The sequence below is a fragment of the Propithecus coquereli genome, unplaced genomic scaffold, assembly GCF_000956105.1.
Source record: "Propithecus coquereli isolate 6110/MARCELLA unplaced genomic scaffold, Pcoq_1.0 Scaffold90, whole genome shotgun sequence".
In the NCBI taxonomy this organism is placed as follows: Eukaryota; Metazoa; Chordata; class Mammalia; order Primates; family Indriidae; genus Propithecus; species Propithecus coquereli.
The window spans coordinates 5,167,610-5,185,944 of record NW_012155285.1 but is presented as its reverse complement, the minus strand read 5'-3'; the positions used below and the strand labels follow the sequence as shown (position 1 = coordinate 5,185,944).

General features: G+C 38.6%; 2 protein-coding genes across 4 annotated transcripts in view; one reads left to right on the top strand and one right to left on the bottom strand.

Moving 5' to 3' along the window:
* The window catches only part of SUPT3H (suppressor of Ty 3 homolog (S. cerevisiae)), a 499,577-nt gene extending 492,019 nt beyond the window's left edge, over positions 1 to 7,558 (bottom strand). The window contains exon 1 of the mRNA XM_012664653.1: positions 7,309 to 7,558. The gene's annotated coding sequence lies outside the window, so the exon portion shown is untranslated. The remainder of the gene's footprint in view (positions 1 to 7,308) is intronic.
* RUNX2 (runt-related transcription factor 2) overlaps positions 1 to 18,335 on the top strand; it is a 238,790-nt gene that overhangs the window by 35,757 nt on the left and 184,698 nt on the right. The window lies entirely within an intron of this gene.

The following is an 18,335-nucleotide window of genomic DNA, read 5'->3' as shown; positions in this document are numbered from 1 at the left end:
ACCTGATCATTAAGCCAATAGCCAGTACTATGTTACACCTGTAAAATTGTGTTTCAGAGAAAAAATTTTTTTTTTTTTTTTTTTTTGAGACAGGGTCTCACTGTCACCCAGGCAGGAGTAAAGTGGCCCAATTATAGATCACTGCAGCATTGAACTCCTGGGCTCAAGGGATCCTCCCAGTTCAGCCTCCCAAGTAGCTGGGACCACAGGTGTGCATCATGATGCCCCACTTTTTTTTGTTGTTTTGAAGAGATGAGAGTCTCGCTATGTTGCCCAGGCTGGTCTTGAAATCCTGGTGTCGAACTCCTGGACTCAAGTGATCCTCCTGCCTCAGCCTCCCAAAGTGCTGGGATTACAGGCATGAGCCACCACACCTGACCAGCATTTATCTTTTAATTTAAAACAATGGAATTTAAGATAGACCCCTTTCCTCAGAAAATACTGCTACCAAAAAAAAGTTTTGATTGTAGTGAAGTTACACATCGTAAAGTATAATAGGCCAGTGGGAAGAGGTCAGATTTCTGGAATATATTTTGAAGGCAGAGATGATTGGCTGATGGATTAGACATGGGGTCTGCGAGAAGAACAGTCAAGGATGACTCTGAAGTCTGGGGCCCAAGCAACTGCTTGAGTGGTGGTGCCATTTATGAGATCACGAAAACGGGGAAGAAAAAACCCAGTTCAGTTGGGACCATGTTAAGTTTGAGATAACTATCAAACATTGAAGTGGAGATGAAATCCTGCAGAAGCTTTGTGAGAGATGTTGTGAGGTAGGAAATTGAAATAAAAGTCATGGTCATAGGGTTTTTGTTAAGGATAATTAATAATAGAACCTCATATAAGGATCAACTAATCTTGCAAACTCAGTTCCCCCATCTCTCAAGAATAATTCCTGTCTCATGCGGGTATTAAGAACAATACAGAGCCTACCACATAATGGACATTGAAAAAAATGTATCTGGGCCGGGCGCGGCGGCTCACGCCTGTAATCCTAGCTCTCTGGGAGGCCAAGGCAGGCGGATTGCTTGAGCTCAGGAGTTCGAAACCAGCCTGAGCAAGAGCGAGACCCCCGTCTCTACTAAAAATAGAAAGAAATTAATCAGACAACTAAAAAATATATAGAAAAAAAAAAATTAGCCAGGCATGGTGGCGCATGCCTGCAGTCCCAGCTACTCAGGAGGCTGAGGCAGAGGACTGCTTGAGCCCAGGAGTGTGAGGTTGCTGTGAGCTAGGCTGACGCCACGGCACTCACTCTAGCCCGGGCAAAAGAGTGAAACTCTGTCTCAAAAAAAAAAAAAAAAAAATGTATCTGAATTGAAGATTACAGAACACCTTGTAAACTATGAAACCTCTGCCCCTTCTCTCTCTCTAGATGATAGATACAGATATATAAACTGTACATTTACATATCCTAGTTAGCTACATGAGCAATTTTTTTTAACTTACAGACACAGGAGGCCAGTGACAGACTGCTCAGACACAGGAGGTTTTAGTATCATATTTTTCTTCTTTAGTCTCATATTGATGTAAGTTTCTATTCTATGTGCTTTCATATTCAGTATTCTTCCAGAAAAACTGAGTTTCAAAAAAAAATTTATTCTTTGCAAAAAAGGTCCCTAAAGTGCACTGCAAATGTGCCTACCAGATTATCCTAAAATACACAACTTCCAAACCCTAACAAACAGCATACAGCAAAGTTTACTTTTCCAATATTAAAACACTTGTTTATGTATAAAATTAACTGAGTGACTTAATGGTTAACTTTTCAGATGTGTGGAAAATTTTGGAATCAATTATACTCCTAATAGTAAGAGGTAAGTGTATTTGACTAAGATATCCAAAAAAAGGAGCAAGTCCCTTAAACATTAAAGACTCTCTTCCAGTCTAGACTCATTTTAGAAAGATTAAGCCTTACGAAAATGCGGTATTAAACATAAACAATTCAAGAAAATATATGATGCTAAAAACAGTTTATGTGACTAAAAGAAAAAGGAATGGGAGATCCACTGTAGCATGTGAAAAATAGATGAATTTGGAGTTTATAAAGGGTCTTTTACCTGTTTTAGCTCACATTTTTCCCACAATCACCCTACAAGGCAAGTATTTCCCCTCTACCAACGAGGAAACTAATAGTAAAAATTTTGGCTGAAGATCAGAAGTCTAATAAAGAATATGCTCTGATCCGAGGTAACTGATAACCTGAAATATTCAGTCCATCTAGACGTACTATATTTTAACAAAACACTCTGTCATTTGGGTGCCTTCCTCTTTTCATTCGTAAAAGATGCCTATCTCCTCCTAACACACTAAAATAATGTGAACAATGAAGAGTTGTACACATAGCAGTCAGGAGACTTAGGTTGTCATTAAGTTATCTTGAAGACTGATGAGTTTAAACAGTTAAGGAATTCTTTGTTTAAAAGAAAATCTTAGGCAGATGGATAAACAACTATAACAGATAAAAGTATAACTATGCACATTGGCGGGAGGGGAACCAAAGACAACTGAGCAGGTTTCAGAACTAGTTTGAAAATCACTAATTTCACCCAAATCCCTCATTTTTCAGGTGAGGAAACTGGAGTCCAGAAGGGTTTCTTGCACTGCCCAAGGACACACCACTATTTAGTGATACAAGCTGGCACTAAACTGAGGTCCCCTGACTCCTGGTCCAGAGTTCTTTCTACTACACAACGAGGAACATACAAATAAAAGTTCATCATAACTAACTCATAAGACCTCCACAATTTGTTTGTCACAGTGAACTGTGTTGTGAAATATCTGCCTATACCGAACGACAGTGTAGCACTAAGAGCTGGGCTCTGGAGTTCAAATACAGGCTCTACCATGTGACCTTGGGCAAGTCATGCCACCTCCCTGCCTCAGTGCCCTCATCTCTAAAATGGAGATTAAAAATACTCTCATAGGTTACATGAAATAATGCATGGAAAGCACTTAGTGCCTGGTACATATAAGGCACTAAGTTCATGCTAACAATAATGATGATGATGAATCTAAGCAAAAGTATAGCTTCTTACAAACATATCACAAGGATTATCATTAAACATGCTGTATATTCTGAAGGAGAGAATGTTAAGATTTAGAGTAGTCTTTTCTTAAAGGCTAAGATATGAATAAAGTGAACTATATAGGATTCAGTCATAAAACTGCTATAGCATTTAAAATAAAAGTACACTTCAAGTTTTTCAGTAATTTATATGTGTATGGCATTTTACAGATTACAAAGTAAATTTACATAAATTATTTCAATTTACTGCCCGATAATTCAGTGACTATGGCTTTTCAGTAACTCCCACATACCACATGTCAAATAGCATGCTATTTTCATGTTCATTATCTTATCTAACCTTCAATATCTACTAACTATAAGCCAGATATTTTCAGAGGCAGTAATACAGTACAAAAAGAACCTGACAGGCCCAATCCCAAAAGAGCTTCATTATATCACCTAATAGGTAGGAATCATATGTCTGGATAAATAAATGAAACACAGTATTTAGCACAATGGATGGAACACATTAAGTGCCGGAGAAAATGTTGGTACTCCCCTATCACTAGTATGGAGTTGTTTTGTATAGAGAATATATTGTAACCAGATCAATAAAGCACCATTATTGTAACTTACAGTATTATTTTAAAAAGAGCACTGTCAGTGATAATGCATATTATACATTATCTATGCTGTTACACAAAATAAAAAACAATTTTTGCAGATTTAGCGTCTGTCTTTACCAGGGGTTACAGGTAGACGAGACAAAACCAATTAAACATAAAAGTGTCTGTAAAATAAGAAAAGAATTTATAAATCAACTTCTCATTTAATGCCCACCAACAATCCTGTGAGGAACTGGGAAGAGGTTAGGCACTACTTCCATATTATTGATGAGGAAATTGAAGCTCAGAAAATTTAAATACCTTAACTGAAATCACAAAGAGAATATGGCAGAAAAGGGCAAAAGCTAGGTTTTCAGAATTGGTTTTAAGTCTCTTTTGACCAATCCACAGTACATATCAGAACATTAAAATCTCTTCTAGATCTATTATCGAATAAATTTAAAGCTACAGCAGCTAATATTTATTGAGCTGCATCCAACACATCACATGGGTTACCTCATTTAATCCTTATGAACCTAGTAGTAGGTTCTATTACTATCTTCATTTTTAAAATGAGGAAACAGGCTTCTTAGATTAAACAACTTGGCCCAAATCACATTGTTAGTAAATAGCAGAGTAAGGATTCAAATCAAGTGTTTCAGACCCTCGATAAAATATTTTATCCACTACAGTATAAATTTTAATACAATAATGCATTTGGCTGATTTATTTATCATTATTTAAGTAAACCATAAGCAAAATCCTTCTTTAAAATTCTAATAGGCCAGGCGCGGTGGCTCACGCCTATAACCTAGCACTCCGGGAGGCCGGTGGATCTCTCAAGGTCAGGAGTTCGAGACCAGCCTGAGCAAGAGCGAGATCCTGCCTCTACTGAAAAATAGAAAGAAATGATCTGGACAACTAAAAATATATAGAGGGGAAAAAAAAAAATTAGCCGGGCATGGTGGCGCATGCCTGTAGTCCTAGCTACTCGGGAGGCTGAGGCAGATGGATTGCTTGAGCCCAGGAGTTTGAGGCTGCTGTGAGCTAGGCTGACGCCAGGGCACTCACTCTAGCCCTGGCAACAAAGCGAGACTCTGTCTCAAAAAAAAAAAAAACATTCTAATACATAATAAGCAGATTTCTAAATGATTTCACTATTCAACCTCTCCATAAAATAAGTGTTATTTTAACACAAATACTCAATCTTCTGATTGGGCTGACATGGCCTAACATGCTTTGCAGCTCCCTACACCAAAAGACGATTTTTTTCAGAGAGAACCAAAATCAAGGTGCCCAAGATGTCTATCCAGAGCAAAATTTTCAAATTACCAGTGGCTTAAATGGACAAGTCACTTGGCCTTATTCCTGGTATCTATCTTTACCTATTTAAGCACAAAAGCAATAATTTTGTTACTATTTTAAAGCAAGTATATTTCTGAGATTTCAATATGGTCAATCTTCTAAAGTTATTATGAATTTCAGTAAGTCTAAAAGTAGGGTGCCCATATTACTATGTGGTCCCAACTTGAACACTTTTGATAGTGAAAAGGGCTCTATTAATAATTGGGGTGGGTCAACCAGGCTTTAAACCATGACTATCCCAGAAAAATTAAGGTATACAGTCACCCTATAGAAGAGCAACCCCTTCTGATTTGTATATTATGGCCTATTCTCTGCATATGACTTAATTGATGAGCTTTAGTTTATCATTCCAGATGTAATGATTATCTTCAGCCTTGAGACCAAAAGACATCAGACCAGAGTTAGGAGTGCTATCTATAAAGTTTTTTTAAGTTTTATTTTCAACCTTGACTTTATAAACACTTGCCTTAGAAAGAAAAACAGATGCATGTATTTCCAAGAAAGTAATCTTTTAAAACATCTATCACCAAATTTCACTTATCTTGTCAAAAGTTTTGAATACAGATAATCACAAAACTACTCCTAAATTGTCCCAATGCTCAAGGGTTACTACTACAATTTATTCAATTGCTTTATTATACAAAAAGGTTAAAAAAAAGAGCACCATCTTTCAAATGGCAAAAACTTCAGGAATAAAAGAGTTGAAAAGCTTTCACTGAAAATTAACCACAGTGGTAAAAGACAGGAGAAACCTATGATCACAATACAGTACAATAATGTTTAAAGAAAAGATTAATAGTTAGTGTTGTCATGGCTCTCCAATTAAACCTAGCATTAGCTGTACAACCTATGAGTCAAAAGAATGCTTTGCTTTAATTTGTCAAGATGTAAGTACTAACAGACACATGCTTTGAAATAATATTTCAATGAAAGGCATTATTCGAATATAATTATGATTCCCTAAGGCAATAAATGTTCTAAGAGTTGGCTTCTCTTATTTAAAACTCAACCAAATCAAGAACTGGAAGGGCTCTTTCTAGATTCTAGACCTATGGTGTCCAATGCAGTAGCCACTAGCCACACTTAGCTATTTACATTTTATTAATAGGTAGAATTTAAAAGAAAGTTCCTCAGTGACATTTGCCACATTTCAAGTGCTCAAGAGCCACTCTGCTTCAGTGGCTACCATATTGGGACAGCACAGATTATAGAACACCCCCATCATGGCAGAAAGTTCTACTAAACAGTGCAGCTCTAAATTTAGACACACTTTGCTAGAATATCCTGAGACAAGAAACTTGCAACAGCACAATGAAGTATATTGTATTTTTGCAAAGTACTGCCACGAAACTGTTACTCATAAATTTAGTCAAATTCAGCCTCTCTGGACAATTCAACAAATTCCACCAGTTCTGTCCTGAACTTGGTTTTCAAGCAAATCTTTGCAGATCAAATTTATTTTCTCTTCCAAGGTCTGCCCCACACATACAGTAAGACCCAGGTCCTCTCCTCCCAGATAAATACATTTTTCTTTCCAATGAAACAGTTTAACATTTCTACTATCCTCATGGAGGCATGCTAATTTACCACATTTACAGTATCATTATGTCTCGAGGATCGTCTGAGTGTCAGATGTTATTATATTCCACTGTCCCCATAACTTCAGTCTCACCAAGTGTCCCGATTTTAATTGGGAAAATAAGGTCACAGTCATTCCGAGCTCGTAAAACATGGAGATCAAGAGTAATTACAACATGTACTGAGCAGCGCCTGGCGCTGTTTTAAGCGTTTAACGTGTATTCTCTCACATAATTCTCACAATTCTGAAATGGGCTATAACGATCCCCAATTTACAAACCAAAACACTGAGTCGATCTTTTCCTTTTTCTGAATGCTACACTCCCACTAACGCTGCCTAACTCTTCTGCCACCGTGCCATAAAGGAACAATTTCCTTCTTTAAGGGTTCCACGCCCCCTCCACACGCTACCTAGATGACAGGCGAAAGGTGCGGAGCACAGCCCAGCATCCCCGCTGCTGCTCGTCTGCCCGGCTCCCCTCGTCCCACCCCCACCCGCCGACGGGGAGGAGTCAGGAGTCGACTCCACACTCCGCTAGGGAACCAGGACGCCGGGCCGGCCTCCCACGGCCGCCTTCCCTCAGCCCTCCGGCACAGTCGCCAATTACTGCCCGGCTGCCGCCCTCCAGCCCGGCCCAGGAAGTAGCCATTGCAGGGACCTAGAGACGCCGGGCTCGCCGCGCGACCCCACTCTGGCTTCCCTGACCTCTCCCCAGCCCGCAGCCCCCGCCCCGCCCCCACACCCACTACAACCTCTGCTTTAAGAACACTTGTAGGCAAGGCTGCGCGTCCCGCGTGGAGATTGTGGGGGTAGAGTTGATGCGGTTTCAGCTGCTGCGGCGCCTGGGACACGCTTGGAAGTGGGGGGGGGGTAGAAACTGTAGAAAGAGAAAAGGTGACTGGGCTGTATGTGGGGGGGGGCGCAAGATGGCGTGAGCGAGACTCTCTCGGTGGGGCGGGGGCTGTGGAAACAGGAGGTAGCGATACGGACGCCCCCACCACTGGCTGTGCGGACGCATGCGCGCTCAACCAGGTGGCGTGCGGCCCGCTTTCTAGCGTAAGCTACTTCCGCCACGCTCGGCGAGGGCGGGGCGTCGTGCGCGGCCCTCAGGAGCGGGCGCGGGCGCGGGCTGAGCTGAGCAAAGCGGTTGGCGTAGACTCGGGGTCGCTGGGAGAGGTGTGGGGATGAGCTGCGAACCGAAGGTCGTTCTCGGTCCAACGCTTGGGTGCTTTAGAAATGGGGCTGACAGAGCTAGGGTTTTTGAAGGATTTGGTGACCGACACTGGAAGTTGATTTTCAACTCCAGGATAGAGATCGGCCGATGTAACCTTCTCTTCAGGAATTGATTGGGGTGAACGGGGATCGTAGCCGAATTGTGCTTTTAGAATGGCGGAAGGAAACGGAGAGATCTCAAAGACTATCTATCTCCCCAAAGGACTGCAACGCTGGCGTGTCAACCGGGAACCCTTTCTTGGGACGGTGAAACACCAGCTCTCCCGCCGGCCCCGCGTACTTCACTCCCTGCCCTTGCACACAATCATTCGAGAGGCCGTGGGAGGTGGTCTGCAATTAAATTTTTCCCCAACTCATTTTACTAAGCTCAGGCGTTTATGTTTTTGTTATCGAAAGCTTTTTCTACTTGAAGGCTTTTTTCGGACGAGCCTGTGTTTATTTTTCTTGAGGATTCTGACCTATTCCTCATTTTTAAATCTTGCACCCCCAATATTGAATTCTACGCCTTGGCGTCTCACATTTGATCGATCCAGGTGTAGTTGATTAAATAACAGTTGTTTAAGACAATGATTTTAGTTTCACTCATATTATTTGAAGTCTTATTTATATTTTTAACATTCTTTTTGGCTGCTTGTGGAAGGGAATTGATTTTCCATGCCTCACGTCCATCCTGTGTCCAATATTATAATATGCTGTATTTTATGGGGACTCAACTGTTAACCTTCACCAGGTCTTTTTAAGCATTACTGCTTAAGTTATTTTCTTGCGTATGAATACTGTATATATCTCCCAATTAATCCCTTCCTTCCTCCTATTTGCTTATGTGGTTTAAAACAGCAACTTATTTGGTTATTTCCTCTGTGGATTGTAGTTGAGCCTTCTTTTAATTTTGTGTTTGGTTCTCTTTAATCTCCCCAACACTTAAATATTTGCCAAATACGTAAACTTCCAAAAGGATAAATATATTTAGGATGTGAGAGCTTAGTATAATGTGTAAATCAGAGCTCAATTCAATGCTGGGCAAAGTGGGCAGTATAAGGGAAAATAACAATGAGAATTGTAATAACTTCTTACAGAGGAAGACTGGTTTATACAATAGTTGAAAAACTCTTTTGAGTACGTTTCCAAGAAAATAGTTAACAGAAAATTAAGAGAAAAACAAATTATCACATCTAAAGAAATACAATTCCAAGCAGATCATTTCAATTAAAATTAGGTTCAATTAATGTTGCCATAGTGGTTCCTGGAGTTTCACCAGATTTGACCTAATTTATTAGAATAAAACCTGTATCTTCTTATTCTCAGACTACTGATGTTTATTTAGCCTACATATAACCACATACAACAGGAGTTAATGAAAGTGAGACATGGAGAAAGGAACTGGTACAGAAACAAGGCACTGGTACAGGGACCTTAAAAATTCACTTTTAGAGTACTGTGAATTGTGCTGTTGGCAGAGATCTTAGTTTTGAAGTTACCTGAGTTCTAGTGTTCCTACCTCCTGGAATCTTAAAATCCATTTTTTAAAATTTGATTTAGATATAATTTTGCTTCTAGTTTGAAAGCATTGCTGTACACAAAGGGTCAAAAATATTTTTCCATTAGATTAGTATAAAATACCCTAAACTAGCAATGCTACTGTGATATCTTAATTATAACAAATCTAAAACAGTGAAGCTCTTGCTGAAGGTAAGACTTTGATGACTATCATTTCTCAGAAAAATAAGAGCTTTCCAAAGCATGCGTGGAAAACACATCAGGAGGCCAAACATCATATCACTCCACAAAAATGTCTCCATCACCTGAACAAAATTGTTAAAGGAAAATGAAGCATCATTAGTGTAGACTTTTACCTTCCTCTGGCATGATAACCTTCATGTAGACTCACTAGTGCAAAAAGAAAGTGTTCATATCAAAGTAGAAATGCCCATTGGCTTATTAAAAATTACTAGGTTAGGTAATAAAGAAGCCCTCATTCTCGAAAGAATAGCAGAAGCCGTGGCAAATATAGAACTATTAATATCTCCATGATTCTGTAGAACTAGTTTCTTCTCATGTGAATGCCACAGGGATTGTTCACTTCAGATGACCTGCAAATTCCTCCTCTTGTGATCTATGACTCTTATTTGTTAGGATGCTTGTGGAGACTTATTTTCCTATTTATCAATTATTTTATCGTTTGCTATATTTGCCTTAGATTTTTTTAATGCTTAAATTGTCACCATGGAAATAAACTGGAAAGAATTGCATATTGTTTAGAACTGCATATTGCAATTGTTAAATTGTTACTATATTCAGTTAATTTTCTGACATTTAGAACTATGTTTCACTTGCAATATCAAAGGTATCTTGTTTTATGTTTAGAGCAAGTTGTTCTGACCAAAAAGATTGTTCAGCTCTGTTGTGCCTGGGCAAATCACTTAACATCACTGGGCCTCAGTTTTTTGTTTTTCTGTTTGTTTTTATTTGTTGGTTGGCTGGTTTTGAGACAGAGTCTCGCTCTGTCACCCGGAGTAGAGTGCAGTGGTGTCATCATGGCTCATTGCAACCTCAAACTCCTGGGCTCAAGCAATCCTTTTGCCTCAACCTTCCATAGGTACGTGCTACCTTGCCCAGCTAATTTTTCTATTTTTTGTAGAAACAGGGTCTCGCTCTTGCTCAGGCGGGTCTCGAACTCCTGAGCTCAAGAGATTCTCCTGTCTCGACCTCCCAGAGTGCTAGGATTACAGGCCAGACCATGGTACCTGGTCAGTCAAGCCTCAGTTTTTGTATCTGTACAATAAGGTGATTGAACCAAATGAACTAAAACCATGTGTCCCTAAAATTCTATGCTTCTTTAAAATGGGAATGGCTAAAGGGTGGATCCTAAAGTTGTACAAAATAATTTCAGCATTTTTGCTGTCCAAAAGTACATGAACATGCAAGGCTTTTGTTTTAGGCCAACTTGGATGTTCAACTGATATCACACATTTCAAAAGAAAAACCAACATGAAAAGATGGATCAAATCTACTGATATACAGTGGGGGCGGGGGAGTGGGGGAGGTGGTTACAAAGCTGTTCATGTGTAACCAAATCGGCTTCCCCTACCTTCCTATTGCATTCATGTATTTCAAAGTGGGAAAAGGAACATGAAGAGAAAAGAAATGTTAAGAATTGCACTACTAGGTAGCTTGTAGAACTGTAATCATGACCTCTCATTGTAGGTTTAACACTCCAGGATCTTTTAAAATCAGTGTTTAGCTGCTGAGAAAACGATCATGTTCTTGAGAGTCAGAACGGGAAGGGAATCATAGAATTATCAGGGTTTCAAAGAGCCCTTGAATTCTCCAGGCACATAGAAACTTAGTTGTTCCCACTACCATGGAATCCAATATGTAATACTCTCATGCTGGAAACGACCTTTTACATTTCAACAAATATTTATTGTGGGCCCACCATATGTGTCTTACACTGTTCTAGGAGGTGCAGATACATCAGTAAACAAAATAGACAGAAATTCATGCGATTGTCACACATTCTATTGATAGTAGGAGGAGTTAGATAATAAAACAAATACATAGTCTATTAGAAGGCCCTGAACATTATGGGGGAAAAAATCATAAAAACAGGGAAGGAATATGGAATGAGACAAGGCATGGGAGGAATGGGAAAGGTGTAAATTTTAAGTTGGACAGTTGGAGTAGGCCTCACTGAGAAAGTGGCATTTGAATAATGAAGGTGAAGGAGATACCTGCAGTTGTCTGAAGAAAAAGCATTCCAGACAGAACAGCCTGTACAAGCCCTGTGGTGGGGACAGGACTGGTATGTTGAAGGAACTGCCAGCAGGCCATTTTAGCTGAAGAAGAGTGAGCCAAAAGAAAATAGTGTGATGCAAGATTAGAGGAGCACAAGGAGGCCAGATGGTGGAAAGCCTTGTGAGCCTAAGACTGGGAGACTATTGGCAGAGGATTGACATTATATGATTTAAGCTTTCAAATGGTTACCTTGGCTGCCAGGTTGAATATAGTCTGTAGAGTGGCAGATGTTATTGCAATAATGCAGGCCAAAGATGAGAGTAGCTTGTACTAGGGTGGCCTTAAGACATGGTTAGATTCTAGATATATTTTGAAAACCAGGTGATTTATTGACAGATTGGATTTAGGGTTCTAGAGAAAGAGAGCAATCAAGGATAATCAGTGTTTGTTCTGAGAAACTGAAAAATTGGATTTGCCTATGTTAGCAAAGATGGGGAAGATTGGGGTTGGAGTATGTCAGATGGGTGCAAGAGATCAAGAATTCAGTTTGGGGAATAAATAATTAAGCACAGTATTTATATTATCTTTGATGTTTTTGCCATCATAAATAAGTTCTTATGGAAATGAAAAAAAATTTGGATTTGTAGCTTTTTATAATAATTAATATCCAACCTTGTTCGTATAATAGAGTCTTATATACCTAACATATGGCAAGCAATATTTCACTTTTGTTTTAAGAAAATGTGAGAATAGCTAAACATCCCCTTATTTAAAAACAAAAATGAAAAAATTTTTTAAAGTGTTTTTGGCTTCTCAATACTTGAATGTAGAGAATAAAGTTAAAACAAACGTATAGATAAGTTCTCCAAGGTATTTTCATTGTAATATTTATTTACATGTAAAACTGGATCTATTTGAGTGAATTATTTGATAAGTACCTTACTTTTCTATTACACATGGAAATAGGGCCAAAAATCAATTAGTGCCATGTGAAATAAATCATAGTATGGCTAATGCAACCTGCTATTCCTACTTCACATTCTGAAGCTGGATGCAATAAACCTATTTTGACTAAGTAATGTTCAGATCAGTTGTTAAATAGGGATCAGGGAACTATACCAACAGGTTTTAACCAAGTTACTTTGTTTTGATTTTTAGCTTTTTACAGATGTTGCATAAATTGTATTTTTTCTTTCCAGAATATACGTAGAACAACCTCATTAGTTCAGTCAGGTATAGTGCAGAAAATGTGGGCTTTGGTGCCACTTATTAGCTACAAGTTATTCAACCTCTCTGAAAATAAATGTCCTTCATGAATAAGAATAGCAATATGGTAGGAGTTGTTATCTGGATTTAAATGGAAGGTTCCTGACACATTTCAAATGTTCAGTAATTTGTAATTATTGTTGTTTTGCATTTTTTATTTATTAAGCAATTTTATGTTTATATTTTTAATGCATTAGACATGGAAATATTAAACACAAAAATCTTATCTCAAGTATTAGTGTTTATATTTTCTTAATTCAATATATTTATGCCAATGTGACAAAATTATTCTTTTAATGAACATTTATTGAGAACTTACTAAGTACATCAGTCATTGTTAGGCACTGGGGATATAAAGGTGAATAACAGAGTCTCTGCCCTCAAAAAGACATCTTACCGATGAATTTAGGAGAGATAAAGGTATATAAGCAAGTAAGAGCAAAGGTGCTATGATAATATGTAACCCAGATGTCAGCTAAGATCTCCCTGACTTTTAAGCTTTAGGTTAGGACTGGCTTGAACCTCCATTGGATAAGCCCAATGCCCAACCTGGGATTTCTTCATATTTCTGGAGAGCTAATGTTCTCACTGTCCCCTCTGGCTCTGAACTTCCACTTACAGTAAATTAATGAGGTTCATGGATGAGCTAGGAACTTAGCCCTGTTCCCAGATTTCACCTAAAAGCATTTTTACAAAGCCCTATGTGGCCACAGCAGATTTCCTAAAGATTGAGGTAATGAAAGGGGGTTTACATCATAGAAACACAACTTAAAAGTACCATAAATTTCTGTTTTTAAAAGCCCTCCTGCCACACTGCTATGTTTCTCCACAATGCTCCCCTTTCTTCTTTCTACTCAATCCTTCTTTTCTCTTCTCTTCTCCTCCCACCCACAAATTCCTATTTATTTCTAATGTTGAGCAGTTTGGTTATCTCTGTCTTTCTCTCTCTCTCTTTTGTTTTTCTCTTAGATTCCAGCAGCTCCAGTTGTGGAGGGCTTGCTGGCTACCCAGCAACTTATTAGTATATTTTCTTAAACAACTGGGAGATCACTTCCTTCAAAATGATCAGCTCTAATATAAATAATTTTACCTCTCTATGTATGGATTGTAGCAGAGTTACAATTAAGAAGGAATCATTTGAGGGCACTAAATGTTGACAGGGGTAGAAAAAGATGTCAAGGAAGGCAAACTCTCTAAGCCTCAGTTGCCTCATCCATAAATTAAGGAAAATGATATGAATTCCAAAGTTTTGTTATGAGGATTACATGGGAATGTATGTAAAGTGCCCTGCACATAATAATCACTTAGGAAATATTGTTTTTCATTATTATTGTTATTACTATGGAGAAGATGACTCAAAACTCAGTCTTGAAAAGTTAGTGATGGTTGAACAAAACTGAGGAAGGATAATTTAAGCAGAGGGAGCAGCATTAGCAAAGTCACAGTGTGTTAGAGGGAACTGCAAGTTGTCCAACATGATGGGATCATAGAGTATAAAAGAGAAGCTAGAAATTTGGCAGGGCCCAGATCAAAGAAAGTCTTTTGTATTATGTTTGGGCTTAATTTAATACCAAATGGGGAGCTTTGGAAGAATTTTTTTAATGCAATGACGTGGTTAAATTGCCTGTTGGAAAGTTGGCGGTAATACACAAGAAAGGTTGGAAGGGTGAAAGATTGAAAGGATCTAACAGTTCAGGAAAGAGATGATATGGGCTAGAGTTAAGTCAGTGGAGTGGGAAGCAATAGAAAATGACCAGTAGAAGAAATACTAAGGAAATAAAATTTTATATGATTTGGTTACTGGTAAGATAGGATAGACATAAGGCAAAGAGGGAACTCAAGGATGATTCCAAAGTTTCTTGATTTACTGAGTAGATGGTAGTAGCACTTATCAAGACAAAGAATACTAGAAGTGGCAGTTTTAGACAGTTTTGTTTAAGGAAACTACAAAATTCCAGTGGCTGTAACCAGTAGCCAACTGGAACATTCAGACGGAATGGTGGGGATAGAAGCTAGAATAAAATTTGGAATTCAGGAGAGTAGGTGGACACTGAGATTTAGGAACCAGAAGCATACAGCAATCATCATTTCACACTTATCACTTAAATGTGAAACTTAGCTCTGTTCCTAGATTTGGCTTAAAAGCATTCTCACAGGATCTGCGTGGGCACAACTGAAGCCAGGGGAAACAATAAAATCCCTGAGAAGAGCGCATAGAACAGAGAGAGCGCATAGGGCCAAAGATTGAATCCTAAATACCCACAATCGATGGGCGGGGAAGAGGAAGAATTGACAAAAAACACTGAGAAGGGCTGGGCTCTGTGGGTCACACCTGTAATCCTAGCACTCTGGGAGGCAGAGGCAGGAGGACAGCTTGAGCTCAGGAGTTTGAGATCAGCTTGAGCAAGAGCGAGACCCCCGTTTCTACAAAAAATAGAAAAATTAGCCGAATGTGGTGGTAAACACTTGTAGTACCAGCTATTTGGGAGGCTGAGGCAGGAGGATTACTTGAACCCAGGAGTTTGAGGCTGCAGTGAGCTATGATGATGTCACTGCACTCTACCCAGGGTGACAAAGTGAGACTGTGAAAAAATATATATATTGAGAAGGTGGTTAGTGGTGTCACAGAAACCAGGATAACAGAATTTCAAAGAGAGATATAAATGATACTAAAATAAAAATTAGGGTTAATTGGATTTAGTCAGTTGCTGACCTTTGGCAAAACAGCTTCAATAGGGTGGTAAGAATAGAAGCTTGGTTGTAGTGACTGGAGAAGGGAAGAGTAGATAAGGAAGTGGAGAAATCAATTTCCTTGTTCTTTCCAAGAACTTGGCCTGTGAATGAGGAGAGAAGCTGGAGAAATATTCAGGGCTGTGGGATAGATTTTCAAGATCAAGAAACTTGAGCTTGTTTACAGGCTTTGAATAAAACACTGGTAGAGAGGGAAGGCTTGAGCCAGGTGTGGTAGCTCACCCCTGTAATCCCAGCACTTTGGGAGGCCCAGACGGGAGGATCGCTTGAGGCCAGGAGTTTGAGACAAGCCTGGGCAACTAGTGAGACCTTGTCTAGGGAAGGTTTGCACACTTGGGGTAGGAGAGGACCAATGACAAAATCTACAGGATGCCAGTGTGGAATTAGATCCTGGAAGAGACAGGAAAGTTTTTGATCAAGAGAACAGGAAGTGGGATAAGCCTTAAAATGGAAAAGGGGCAGACCTGAAGAAGGAAATAAGAACTTGAAGCAGTTCATACCTGATGACCCCAATTTTTCCTGTAATGTAGGAAAGAAACTGTTTTGTTGAAAAAGTGGGGATGACAGGGTGAACCCTGTATAAGGTGATAAAGTTTTGTTGAACCACTGTAGAGAATGGGAGTGAGCGAACCAGAGGCTTGTGAAACTGAAGTTAGGCCAGGGTGTAGAACAGTGGCTTTCAAAGTGTAGTTGCAGCATGTGCTTCTTGTTAGAAGTGAACATGTGGGCTCCACCCCACACCTATGTAATCAACTCTGGGGGCGGAGCTTAGCAATCTGCCTTAACAAGCCCTACAGTTGATTTTGAAGTAGCTAATATTCAAGACTACTTGCATTAGAACTTCTACAGAATTTGTGACTTCCCCAACTAGCAAGCAAATGGTAAAGCACAAACTATGCTACTCGATCATATTCTAGTCATTTCTTAGTAATGTTTTTATATTACAATAAGATATATTTATTTGGAACAATATACTTAAGGATTTTTTTAAAATCTGCTGGTTTCTCTCTGGAAATGGATGTCATACAAGATTTAAAAATCTGAACAAAGAGAGTCCTTTCCTCCAAGAAAAATATTGTTTAAGAAAAAAAACAAAAAATAAACCCTTGCCTCTCTACTAAATTTTCACATTATAGTAGAGATATAATAAAAGTGTTGTTTATTGTATCAAAAGTATTCAGTGACTCACCCAATAGTAGCAGTTCTCAAATTATGCTCCGGCACCGGTGTCATCCCATTCTAACTAAATAATGGCAATCATTTCCCAATTTATGGGGGAAAAGTTCATGAACTAAATTTTCTCAATTTTAAGGTATTCTCCCATAAATTTTTCTTAAAAGTTTGGCTTTTGCTACTACTTATCTTGCAGCAAGTACTAATAGATGACAAAATAACAAAACAAATAGTAAATGAATGTTAATGAAATTTGAAGTTATCCAGTCATGCTTAGTTCAATACTTTCTCTTAAATTGAACACATGTTCATGACTGTGATTTTTATGTCACATACTAATAACAAAGTCATTTTCTACTACCATTGTTCCAGTAATGTTGCCATTGCTCAAATATTTAGAACCTAACTTGGAACTACTTTCATTATTGGGGGGATATTCTTTTGAATATCCTAAACAATGGGAAAAGCTAGCAGACTCATGGTCTGGAAGGATCTTAAAGATTAATTTTACAGCCGAATATGAATGTGGGTAATCAAGCTGATTTATCCAGGTGTGCCTTGCTTAAAGAAATATGACATCATATGTAGAAATCTATATTTACAAACCATAGGTGCACATGCAGATGACAGTGAGACATTCCCCAATTACTTACAGATAAGACTAACCTCAGAAAGTTAATTTGTATAATAAGTAAATAATGGATCACAGTGGGGATATAGATCCAAGATAGCAAACCTTAATCATAACCTGATTACAATATTACAAAAATAAGAAGAGAGGTTAGTCACAAAGCACAGAAAAAGCAGAATTAGAACATATTGGCATAGCATATTCCAATACTGTAAAGGCAAATGAGTAAGGCTATCAGAGTTCTAGTATCATTTAAAAATTCAGATTATGTAGATAACTACCCTTATTATCCTGATCCTGTTGTGACCAAGCAATCTTTAGATATTTTGGCTTCCATGAATAATATAATAGTTTCCAAATAATAAGATGGTTTCCATGTATAATATTTGGTTTCTAAATAATATGACGATCGGGCTAATAGGAAGATTCATTCTACCCAACAGTTATATTTCCTCACTGCCAATCAGTAACTCAGCATTTTGCTTTTTATGTTTGGTCTCTTGTAAGTAAAGGCAAGTCAGCTCTGGAACAGTGATATGTTGTCTAGGGAGGGTTGAGGGGGCCAAACCCCAAACCTGAATGCCACTCTGAGAGGTTCAGGGGTAGTCCTTCTGGCAGCATCCCAATCTGGAAAGCTGCCTTTCTTCTGAACAAGTACAGGAAACAGATAAATTATCATGTGCTTGTTCACTTCATAAAAGGATCATTTGCTTTATGAAAATATTTTAAAAATACAAGGAACTTAAGATGAGAAACTGAGAAGTGACTTTTGAGTTCACTCAGAAATTCTTTAATGTTGACATAACTAGTCTTGATGATGTGATGGGGGTATAAACGTGAATGTACTGAACAAATCACTCATTTGGGAAGTTTGGCAGTAAAAGGAAGGAAGGAAAAAAATATTAATATAAACTAAAAGCGTGATTGGGTAAATGGAAAGAGGCTTGGTTGTTTTTCCCCCGTGAAAAAGAAACTGTATTAGCAAACAAA